This window comes from Sinocyclocheilus anshuiensis, unplaced genomic scaffold (assembly GCF_001515605.1).
Source record: "Sinocyclocheilus anshuiensis isolate Anshui unplaced genomic scaffold, SAMN03320099.WGS_v1.1 scaffold802, whole genome shotgun sequence".
Taxonomy (NCBI): domain Eukaryota; kingdom Metazoa; phylum Chordata; class Actinopteri; order Cypriniformes; family Cyprinidae; genus Sinocyclocheilus; species Sinocyclocheilus anshuiensis.
Genome location: NW_015547667.1, coordinates 151,193 through 162,518, shown reverse-complemented (window position 1 = coordinate 162,518; position 11,326 = coordinate 151,193). Strand labels below are relative to the sequence as shown.

The 11,326-nt window shown below is 40.7% G+C and overlaps 1 long non-coding RNA gene and 1 pseudogene across 1 annotated transcript in view; both read left to right on the top strand.

Annotated features, from left to right (window-relative positions):
• LOC107702649 (uncharacterized) overlaps nucleotides 1-692 on the top strand; it is an 8,481-nt gene extending 7,789 nt beyond the window's left edge. The window contains exon 3 of the long non-coding RNA XR_001635782.1: nucleotides 543-692. This is a non-coding gene — a long non-coding RNA (uncharacterized LOC107702649). The remainder of the gene's footprint in view (nucleotides 1-542) is intronic.
• Nucleotides 1-11,326, top strand: part of LOC107702609 (uncharacterized) — a 91,020-nt pseudogene that overhangs the window by 30,652 nt on the left and 49,042 nt on the right.

Below are 11,326 nucleotides of genomic sequence, written 5' to 3'. Positions count from 1 at the left end.
ATTAGATTAGATTAGATTCAACTTTATTGTCACTGTGCAGAGTACAAGTACAGAGCCAATGAAATGCAGTTAGCATCTAACCAGAAGTGCAAATAACAGAGTATATAAATAAATATAGATTATGTGTATATACATTAAGCTTTATGACATATAGTGCAAGTTATGAGGTAGGAGGGCAGAGACCAGCTCAATGCAAATGACTGTACATACAACATAGGGTGCAAGGAATGTAAAAACAGTAGGTGTATTATACAGTGAGTATAAACAGAAGGTGCATTATACAGTGAGGTACGTAAATAGCATATGTTTATATATGGCCAATGACCATAACAGTGCAAATGGCATCCGGAGGTATAAATGTGCAAGGGAATGTGCAAAATATCAGAGAAATGTGCAAAATAACAGAGGGAATAATAAGAACATTGTGAGTGAGGAGTGCAGACAGGTTATTCTTCCGTACACTTTTATTTTTTTTTTTTAGTTAAGCATTAGGTGGTCCATCTAGGATGTAGTGTTCAGGTCCTGAGATTGGAGTTCAGTAGGCTGACCGCTGAGGGAAAGAAACTGTTCCTGAGTCTGCTGGTGCGACAGCGAAGACTCCTATAACGTCTCCCCGATGGGAGAGGAGTGAACAGTCTGTGATTGGGGTGAGAGGAGTCTTTGATGATGCTTCTCATTCTCCTTAGGCAGCGTTTGTGGTAAACGTCTTTTATGGAGGATAGCCCAACACCAGTGGTGTATTGGGCAGTTTTCACCACCCGCTGGAGGGTTTTCTTGTCCAAAACAGTGCAGTTGCCATACCACACTGTGATGCAGTTTGTGAGAATGCTTTCAATAGTGCAACGGTAAAAGTTCAGCAGGATGTGGGGGGACAGGTGAGCTTCCCTTAGTTTCCTAAGGAAGTAAAGGCGCTGTTGTGCCTTTTTGATCAGTGTGGAGGTATTGAGGGTCCAGGAAAGATCCTCAGAGAGATGGACACCAAGGAACTTGAAGCTCGCCACGCGCTCCACTTCAGCCCCATCAATGTAGATGGGAGCGTGGTCCTTCTTAGTCCGCCGGTGGTCAACAATCAGCTCTTTGGTCTTCTGGGTGTTGAGTGCAAGGTTATTGTTGGCACACCACGTTGCTAGATGCTGAACCTCGTCCCTATAGGCCGTCTCATCATTGCCTCTGATCAGGCCTACCACCATGGTGTCATCTGCAAACTTGATTATGGAGTTAGAGCCATGCACAGGTATGCAGTCGTGGGTGAAAAGGGAGTAGAGGATTGGGCTCAGCACACAGCCCTGTGGTACCCCAGTGTTTAAAGTGAGGACGGAGGAGTTGTGGTTACTGATCCAAACAGACTGTGGTCTGTTGGTGAGAAAGTCCAGGATCCAATTACTTTTAAATAATTGTTTAATGCAATATGTTTCCCCTAAACCTTTAATTTAATCATCTAAAACAGTCCTTAATTGTAATTAATATTTTAAGATTTGGTTAATTTAAATGCTCTTTAATGTGATATGCTGTTTGTATTGTTTTCTTGCAATTCTGTAATAAAATAAGGCTGTAAGATTCTGAAGTATTGCGCATAAACATACAGTATGGCTTGCACGCTCCCCTTTAAGTCACAAAATATACATAGGAATATCATGAAACCATCTTCCTTGGTTTCATGATACTCAATTAATGATTGTAAACTGAGTTTGGTGTGTCAAGTCAAGTCAAGTCACCTTTATTTATATAGTGCTTTTAACAATACAGATTGTGTCAAAGCACTTTACAGTATTAAATAGGAAAATAGTGTGTCAATAATGCAAAATGACAATAGTAAACACTCAATTTTCAGTTAAAGGCAGTTCATCATTGAATTCAGCGATGTCATCATCCAGCTCAGTTCAGTTTAAATAGTATCTGTGCAATCAAGTCGACGATATCACTGGATATTAAGTGTCCCCAACGAAGCAAGCGACAGCGGCAAGGAACCAAAACTCCATCGGTGACAGAATGGAGAAAAAACCTTGGGAGAAACCAGGCTCAGTCGGGGGGCCAGTTCTCCTCTGGCCAGATGAAACCAGCAGTTCAATTCCAGGCTGCAGCAAAGTCACATTGTGCAGAGGACTCATCTGGTTCCTGTGGTCTTGTCCCGGTGGCCGTCTAGGAGACAAGGTCTTCACTGGGGATCTGTCTCTGGGGCTCATCTAGTTGTCCTGGTCTCCGCTGACATTCAGGGCTGTCGAGGTCATCTCTAGGTGCTGATCCACCATTTGGGCTGGATACGTACAGGATCCGGGTGATTGCAGTGACCATCGAAGTTATATAGAGTATATAGAGCTGAGTGTCATCAGCATAACAGTGAAAGCTAACACCGTGTTTCCTGATGATATCTCCCAGGGGTAACATGTAAAGCGTGAAAAGTAACGACCCTAGTACTGAGGTACTCCATACTGCACTTGTGATCGATATGATACCTCTTCATTCACTGCTACGAATTGATGGAAGTCAGATAAGTATGATTTGAACCATGCTAATGCACCTACACTAATGCCAAAAACGTTTTCTAGTCTATTCAAAAGAATGTTGTGGTCAATAGTGTCGAACGCAGCGCTAAGATCCAGTAGCACTAATAGAATAATGTTTAGAAGACATATACAGTGCCGTGGAAACGTTTTTGCCCCCTTCCTGTTTTGTTTTTGTTTTGTTTTTGCATATTTGTCACACTTGAATGATTCAGATCATCAAACTAATTTTAATATTACACAAAGATAACCTGAGTAAATACAAAATGCAACTTTGAAATAACGATTTCATTTATTAAGGGAAAAAAGCAGTCCAAACCTGCCTGTCACTACATAGTAATTACAAGTAATTGCCCCTTAAATCTAATAACTGCTTGTGCCACCCTTTGCAGCAACAACTGCGATCAAGCGTTTGCGATAACTGGCAATGAGTCTTTCACATCGCTGTGGAGGAATTTTGGCCCACTCTTCTTTGCAGAATTGTTTTAATTCAGCCACATTGGAGGGTTTCGAGATGAATGGACAGTTTAAAGTCATGCCACAGCATCTCAATCGGATTTAAGTCCAGACTTTGATTTGGCCACTCCAAAACCTTAATTTTGTTTTTCTTGAGCCATTCAGAGGTGGACTTGCTGGTGTGTTTGGGATCATTGTACTGCTGCGTAACCCAAGTGCTCTTGAGCTTGAGCTCACAAACTGATGGCCAGACATTCTACTTCAGGATTTTCTGATAGAGTGCAGAATTCATGATTCCATCAATTATGGCAAGTCGTCAAGGTCCTGAAGCTGCAAAGCAGCCCCAGACCATCACACTACCACCGCCATGTTTGACTGTAGGTATGATGTTCTTTTTATGAAATCCTGTGTTGGTTTTACACCAGATGTAACGGGAGGCACACCTTCCAAAAAGTTCAACTTTGGTCTCATCAGTCCACAGAATATTTGCCCAAAAGTCTTGGGGATAATCAAGATATTTTTTGTCAAATGTGAAACAAGCCTTTGTGTGGTTTATGGTCAGCAGTGGCTTTTGCCTCGGAACTCTCCCATGGATGCCGTTTTTGCCCAGTCTCTTTGTTATTGCTGAATCATGAACACTGACCTTAATTGAGGCAAGTGAGGCCTGCAGTTCTTTAAATGTTGTTCTGGGTTCTTTTATGACCTCCTGGATGAGTCGTCGTTGCGCTCTTGGAGTAATTTTGGTAGGCCGGCCACTACTGGGAAGGTTCACCACTGTTCCAAGTTTTCTACATTTGTGGATAATGGCTTTGACCGTGGTTCGCTGGAGTCCCAAAGCCTTAGAAAATGGCTTTATAACCCTTTCGAGACTGATACATGTCAACTATTTTGTTTCTCATATGTTCTTGAATTTATTTGGATCGCAGCATGATGTGTTGCTCTTTAAGCATGCTTCACTTTGTCAGACAGCTTCTATTTAAGTGATTTCTTGATTCAACAGGTCTGGCAGTAATCAGGCCTGGGTGTGGCTAGTGACATTTAAATAAATAATGTGGTTAATCACAGTTAATCACGGGCAATTAATTTTTCACGTAGGGCCAGGTAGGTTTGGACGGCTTTTTTTCCCTTAATAAATTAAATCATCATTTAAAAACTGCATTTTGTATTTATCTTTTTGTAACTATCTTTGTGTAATATTAAAATTGGTTTGATGATCTGAATCTTTCAAGTGTGACAAATATGCAAAAAAAAAAAAAAAAACGGGAAGGGGGCAAAAACCTTTTCACGGCACTGTATTGGTGGCCCTGCTGGTGCAGCAGTTGGTGCATTTGTTGGTGGAGCTGTTGGCACAGCTGTTGGTGCAGCTTTTAATAAAGTTAGGCATAATGTGTCACAAATTCTCATGGTCCACAGGTTTAAGGGACCAAAAACCCAGTTCTGGCAAAGATTGTACATGCTTCTGCCAAATACCTTCACATTTAAATGTTCACATGGTCCAGAATTCCTTGTGAAAGCCTGTGTGGAGCTGTTGCTGTACCACAATAGTGCTCGATCAGTAAAATCACCTTGTTGAAAATGATTCTATTTACACATTTACCGTTATTGTACCTTTTACAGATCTGAATAAAATACAGAATAATGGAAAATAAGGGTGAAAAATATCATTTTTTGAGCTTCATTAATTTGTGATGATACTGTGAGAGATTGAGATTTCCTTTGTAATTATTAAAGAACATAAAAAGGACAAGCCTATGTATGGACAATGAATAGATGGATTTTCATTTGTGAGATCTGAATTGAAATATTCAAATATAATGCTTGTCAGATGCTTTGAGACGTCTGGGAGAATGTTGCAATTAATAAAGCCACCAATATTCATATTATACTATATTTAGTATATTCATATATAAGACATGTTTCTTTCAAGAGTTTTCAAGTGTGTGTGTGTATTTTGAGCCCTCAAGTTCAAGGGGTGGTGTTCAAAGGAGGAGGAGTACAGCACAGTTTTGCCAAAATGGCTAAAGAATCAATAAAGATGAAAAACATTTTATTTTCGAAGCATGCAATAGGAAATGGCAGACATTTGGAACTCATGTAAAACAGGTCGGCATTATTATCAGGTTAAAAGGAGCATAAAGAAAAGTAAAATAATTCATAACGTAAGTAGAAGAGAGCAAGTCATTTTTACACACTTACAAACGGCATTCAAATCTTAACTATACTTTGCATAGTATAGGGAAACATCACACAGGTTCATGTGATGTTTGTTTAATAGAGGAAACGGTGGAGCATGTTATGATGGTATGTTCTGCATATAAAAGAGAAAGACAGATTCTTAAGGAAGAATTGCAAACATTAGGATACCAAGAATTTAAAATGAGTAATTTATTAAATGATGGTCCTAATACAGGAAAACAAATATCCATATTTAAAATTTTATAAAGCAATACATCCAGCTTCCGGCGGACCGCGACTTACGAAGAATGCGTAACGCCTCTTGCAGTTCAAAACACTTACGTCCTATGTCATACGTAGCGTTTTGAACTGTGAGAGGGGTTACGCATTCTTTGTAAGTCGCGGTCTGCTGGAAGCTGGATGTATTGCTTTATAAAGTTTTAAATATGAATATTTGTTTTCCTGTATTAGGACCATAATTGAATAAATTATGGATATTTTTCTTACACAAACGTTGTGATTCATATCAGAAGACCTTTAGTAACCCCCCGGAGCCGTGTGGAGTCGTTTAAGTGTGGATGAATGGACTTTTTTGAGCTTCAAAATCTCACCCCCCCATTCACTGCCATTATAAAGCTTGGAAGAGCCAGGATAAATTTTATTATAACTCTGTGTTCGTCTGAAAGAGGAAAGTCATATACACCTACAATGGCTTGAGGGTGAGTAAATCATGTGGTAATTTTCATTTTTGGGTGAACTATCCCTTTAAAGCAGTAAGGGATAACATAACAGTATGGCCCTTTTTAATGCAGCTCTGAAATTATTTGCATTATGAAAGCATTATACAAATACATTTTACTTGACTTAAATGGAACACAATTAGCTATGTTACGAACATTTCCAGATGTGTTTTCATACGTTATTCATGACGTGAGCATATTCTAAGTGTTCACCATTGTAATGTGTTTTTAACTGTATAGACCTTTTTCCTGAGTAAATGATGAGTGCCGCCATTACGAATTCTAACTTCCGATTGGATGCTCTTCTGTTCCGGTCTCCATAGGAACCCATTCAAAGAGCACTCATCTGTTTTCAGTGCAGTGCGTCTACACACTCATTAAACTTTGACGAGTGAGGCACTGACAAAAGACGGTCATTGCGACATTGTAAACTGATGGCTCTGTGTAGCCATGTGCTTTTTTAAAGCATTTTAAAAGGTTTAACTTGGCGACCCCCAGTTTGGGATCCACTGGTATAGTATATGAGTCGTTAAAAGCCTTGATATGTATTTTATTTTTGACGCTAGAGGTCGCTAACCTATTCAAAACTATAACAAAGGCGTAGACTGATGACACAGTGAATGAGCATGGAATTATGGAACTTGTCGTCATGCCGATGTATCTAATAATGTTTATAATGAAATAATGTTTATGGATGAGTTTTTTTAACATGACTGTGGTATGAAGCAGGGCAGGGTCGAGAATTGCAGGCGCGATTGCTAATGAGCGACCGATATCAGCGCCACACACGAGTCCTGGGGGATATAAAGGAATGAGGACATTTCGTTCTACCGAACTACCCTCAAGTGCTGATATAATACTCACACAGATCAGTTTATTTGATGAATTGTGAGGTAACACAGCGCTGTTTCACTTCGCGGCATTCCCAAGGTACAGACAGTCGCGGTTGCTCCATGACCTATTTCCCGATCCCGGTCGGCTATTTACACAGGGATTATGGCATTTGGACGGGCTACTAGAGCTCTATGCAGCTCCAGGGGCTGAAACTCGGGTCGTGTGGGGCTCGAGGAAATGTAGTCCGGTTCAGGAGCAAACCCGTCCAAAGCACGTAACTGCCGGTGGCCATGTTGGCTGTATGAGACTAGCAATAAGCTAGATCAACATTAGAATATCATGATGATATTCTAACATTTCATTGTGTTGAGCTATATAACATTGAATCGTTTTATGTAAATTTGATCACCTGTCTAATAAAGCACACGCAAGAGCGGTGTCTCTGTCAAGTTGAAGTTTGTTGCGAAGCGCTCAGCATCTCAAAAACGCCACACCGATATTGATCCTCATTTTATTTCTCCTTTTGTCCAAAAGTCTGCTTACCATGGTCCATAATGATTGAATGAAGCAACAACAGAGTGCCGTTACAACCACTACTTATGCACTTGTCCACATCTGTTGCCATGGTTATTATGGCAGTATACCAGGGATAACAGATATTATGTCATTGACAGGCGACCAGTGGCTAGGGATGAGCACTATTTAAATTTGTGAATTTCTCAGAATTTACAAATTCTTGGTAACATAAGGTAAGCACGCAATTGTACAAAATATATAACACAGTGCAAGCGTTTTTTTTGGATTGTTTTTTTTTGGCGTTTTATGCCTTTTATTTAGATAGGACAGTAGGTCGACAGGAAGCGAAGTGGGTGAGAGAGAAGGGGTGGATCGGGAAAAGTCCACGAGCCGGGACTCGAACTCGGGCCACCCGAAGCACAAAGGTGCTACATGTCAGCGCGCTGCCCACGAGGCCATTGGCGCCGACTGGATATTTTAATACATCTTACATATTGTGCCTTTAAAGTAAGTAAGATATGGTGTTAAAGTAGCCTGTTTTGGAAAGTTCCTGAACAGCTCAAACTTGTCCAAACTTGTCCCTTGTGATTGTATTACATTATTGTAAAGGTTTGAATAACATTTCTTCTCAGGTGCTGGATAGGGGCTCGGTCATCACATCAGAGACACAGAGCACAGCAGCTGCTATATCACTCCTCTCCAATTGTATATCACTTTTCTAGCAGAGGTTTGTCAAAGATTTCTGTCAGGCTGTCAGAGCAAGAGAAGAGATGGCTGCTGCAAAGGTTTAAAGTCTTATGCACAATTTAGGAGTTTAGAAAAATCACAAACGAGCTGTTATCAGAATTATATGTGAATAGTGTTTCTTGAGTTGACACTCCTTATATCAGCTGAGTGATCAAGTTTAATTAACCAGAGAAGATTACAATTAAAAGCCACTGCAATTTACCATGCTGTCGAGATATTACACAGGCAGACATCAGACAGATCACACTGCACTGATAGCATCGTGCGTTGCATGGAATGCATGCCAAATAACAAGTCCAACCTGTTTCTGATTTGATAAACACAACTTTTGATTTAACACGAACATACAGACTTACAGTAATGCAAAAACGGCTGAAACACAGATTGTTTCCTATCATCTGAAGTGCTTCACTGTACAAAAATTACAGTTGTGTGAAGATGGCAGACGGGAGTGGATCATCCTCACAACCTGGTGAGTCTGTTCAAATTTTATTTTTTTTATATATATAACAGTTCTTTGAAAGTGCATACTAGTGCATGAGACTAGCAATAAGCTAGATTGGCCTATAAGGCCTGAAATAATGGACAGTTCATGTTGTGGTAATATATTTCTTCAAAACATCATTCAGTGCAAGGATAATATTTGTTTGTTTATTTTAACAGAAGAAGATCAGGACAGTTCATTCCATAGAAGAGGAAGCAAACGTCAACCTCCGTACAGTGAGATTTGCATTTAAATAAAGAAAACTTAAAGATGTGATGTTAAATGAACTGCTGTTACTCCTTTACTCAGATTTTTACAAGACATACTCTGGGTTAAACTGTAAAACTGGGTTCTGTGATTATGCATGTACTGTACATTTAGTTTCTTTCTTTTAAGAGGAGTCTAATAGCAGTAGTCATTACTGGGTTTGTGTCTCAGAGCACTGCATTAATTCAGTGAATTAGGTCAGATTGTGAAAATCACATATCTACTCTAAAATCAAGAGAATTCGTCAACAGAACTGTGAGTAGCAATGTGTGATATAATGGTACACATATTTTGGAACATATGTGTACCGAATGAAAAAAAGTGTTGTTTTAACCAATGTACATATGGAACTTTTGTGTGGAATGTAATTGTAAACTCTGAGCTTCCTTCCTAGGATGGGACAATATAATTTATATCAATAAACTTTAATGTTGGAAGCAAATCTGAAAAATAACAGACAGAAATTGAGTTGTTGTTGGATAAGTGCATGATCCAAGATGTCTTGAGTGCAATATGTGCTTTATATGAAGCAGTTCATACTAAATCATAAAGCTATCTGGTGTGCCCTACTCTACCCTCGTGGCCCAATGGTTAGAGAGTCTGACTTGTAACCCGAAGGGTCGGGGGTTAGAGTCTCAGTACCAGCAGGAAATGTAGGTGAGGGGAGTGAATGAACAGCGACCTTCAGTACCCATGACTGATGTGCCCTTGAGCAAGGCACCCAACCCCCAATTGCTGCACTGCTCCAGGTGCGTGTTTCATTGTTATTATATAGGTATTAATTCGTAACTTTCAAAGACACAAAATTAACTTTTTTGTACGTTTGGATAGATGCTGAAACGTTCAATGTGGATGTATTGTATTGTATCATTTCCCTTTTACCATTGTGTAGATAAATGTAAGATCACTTAACCCTACCCCCAAACCTAAACATACACATTTTATGCAGAATATTAAAAGAATAAAATGTAACGGACAGAAATGTGTAGGGAAATGACCATTTTAGTAACAATATAGCATTAAAACAATATTTTGAGCTGATAATCCTACTTCTACCCCTAAACCTACCCATAACCATTTCTTAAATCTACGTGCAGTTATGAAGAAAAGCATAACAGACAGAGAAGAGTAGTCAAATTAATTAATTTATATTTGAAAAGTAGTTAAAATGATGATGAGCTGCAGTCGCGATCCTCTCTGGCGGTATATAAACGTTTTGTATGAGATGCAGAGCAGAATGTAAGTGATTAATTGATAAAAATATTAATTGGCTTCTCTCGGTGAAGGTGCACATTTCCCATTTTAAATGTACAGCGACTGAAACACAACACGCCGCAATCTGTGACGAAGCAGGCAAGAGCCAATGAGCATTCAATATCACAAAAACATGTTGTTACGCTTCTTGACCATGCAATTTTCGTAACTGAATTCATAACGAATGCAGAATTTGACCTTTACGGAGAAGAACTTCTTCTCAGCAGCATTTAACTTAACAGACTTCACTGAATTAATTCTAGCACATGCATGTGCACCAGATAGACAGAGTGGATTATAATAGCAGTGCAGTAATTCAAAGTATATTCCACAATATTTTGCTAATATTTACATCCATAAATGTAAGCACTTCAAATCTCCTCCCCCAATTACAATAATGCAATATTGACACTTTTGTTTTATTCAAAGACAGACCGATTTTTCAGTAAACCACCATTTAATAAGAAGAAAGAAAGAAAGAAAGAAAGTAACGTACAGTACTAAAATGTCATTTTTGTGTACCATTACACCCCTAGGAACGTCTCGGTTACTTGTGTAACCCTCGTTCCCTGATTCGTCAGTCGTGACTGACGAATTGGGATCTCGCCCGAGAGCCCAATCACCTTCGAGTGTAAACTAAACAAGCCAATGACAGTTGGCGTGCGTGTTTCGCCACGCGCACCCCGCCCCGCAGCGCGGGTATAAAAGGAGAGCACGTGCAAACGCACATCAGTTTTTCGCTGAGGAGCCGAGACTACGTGCCCCGGCCGTACAGCGGTGGTACAGCAACTGTGGCGACGGGACGTAACGTCTCCGTTCCCTCCTTCAGGGAACGAGGGTTACACAAGTAACCTGGAGTGAGATGACTACGCAGCAGAGATGGCAGCGAACGACTGCCAGGGAAAGACACGGGCTTACCGTGAGGGGAGCCGTACCGTGGAAGAATACACATGTGGGATCACCCGAAGGGGGAATCACTACACACGGGCACCTAGCCCAGCACAAGGGCTGACCTTGGGCATGCACACGAGTGCTGAGCCTGGCGTCTGGCGCTCCGCCACGCCTGACCGCCGAGGGTGCGGGAGGAACTCCACCAGGGTTCGCCATGGGAAACTGAACTGAGGAGCAAGAAAAGCGCACGTATCCGGTCCGTAGAGGGGAATGGCGCAGGAAGCGTGATCGACACCGAGCAGGTCCGGTGTTACTGCCTACCTGAGGCGAGTACACGAGAGGACACGGGCTCTACACAGAGATTATAGAATCTCGCAAACGTGTTAGGCGTCGCCCAGCCGGCAGCTCTACAGATCTCTGCTATCGAGGTGCCCCGCGCCAATGCCCAAGAAGATGCCACT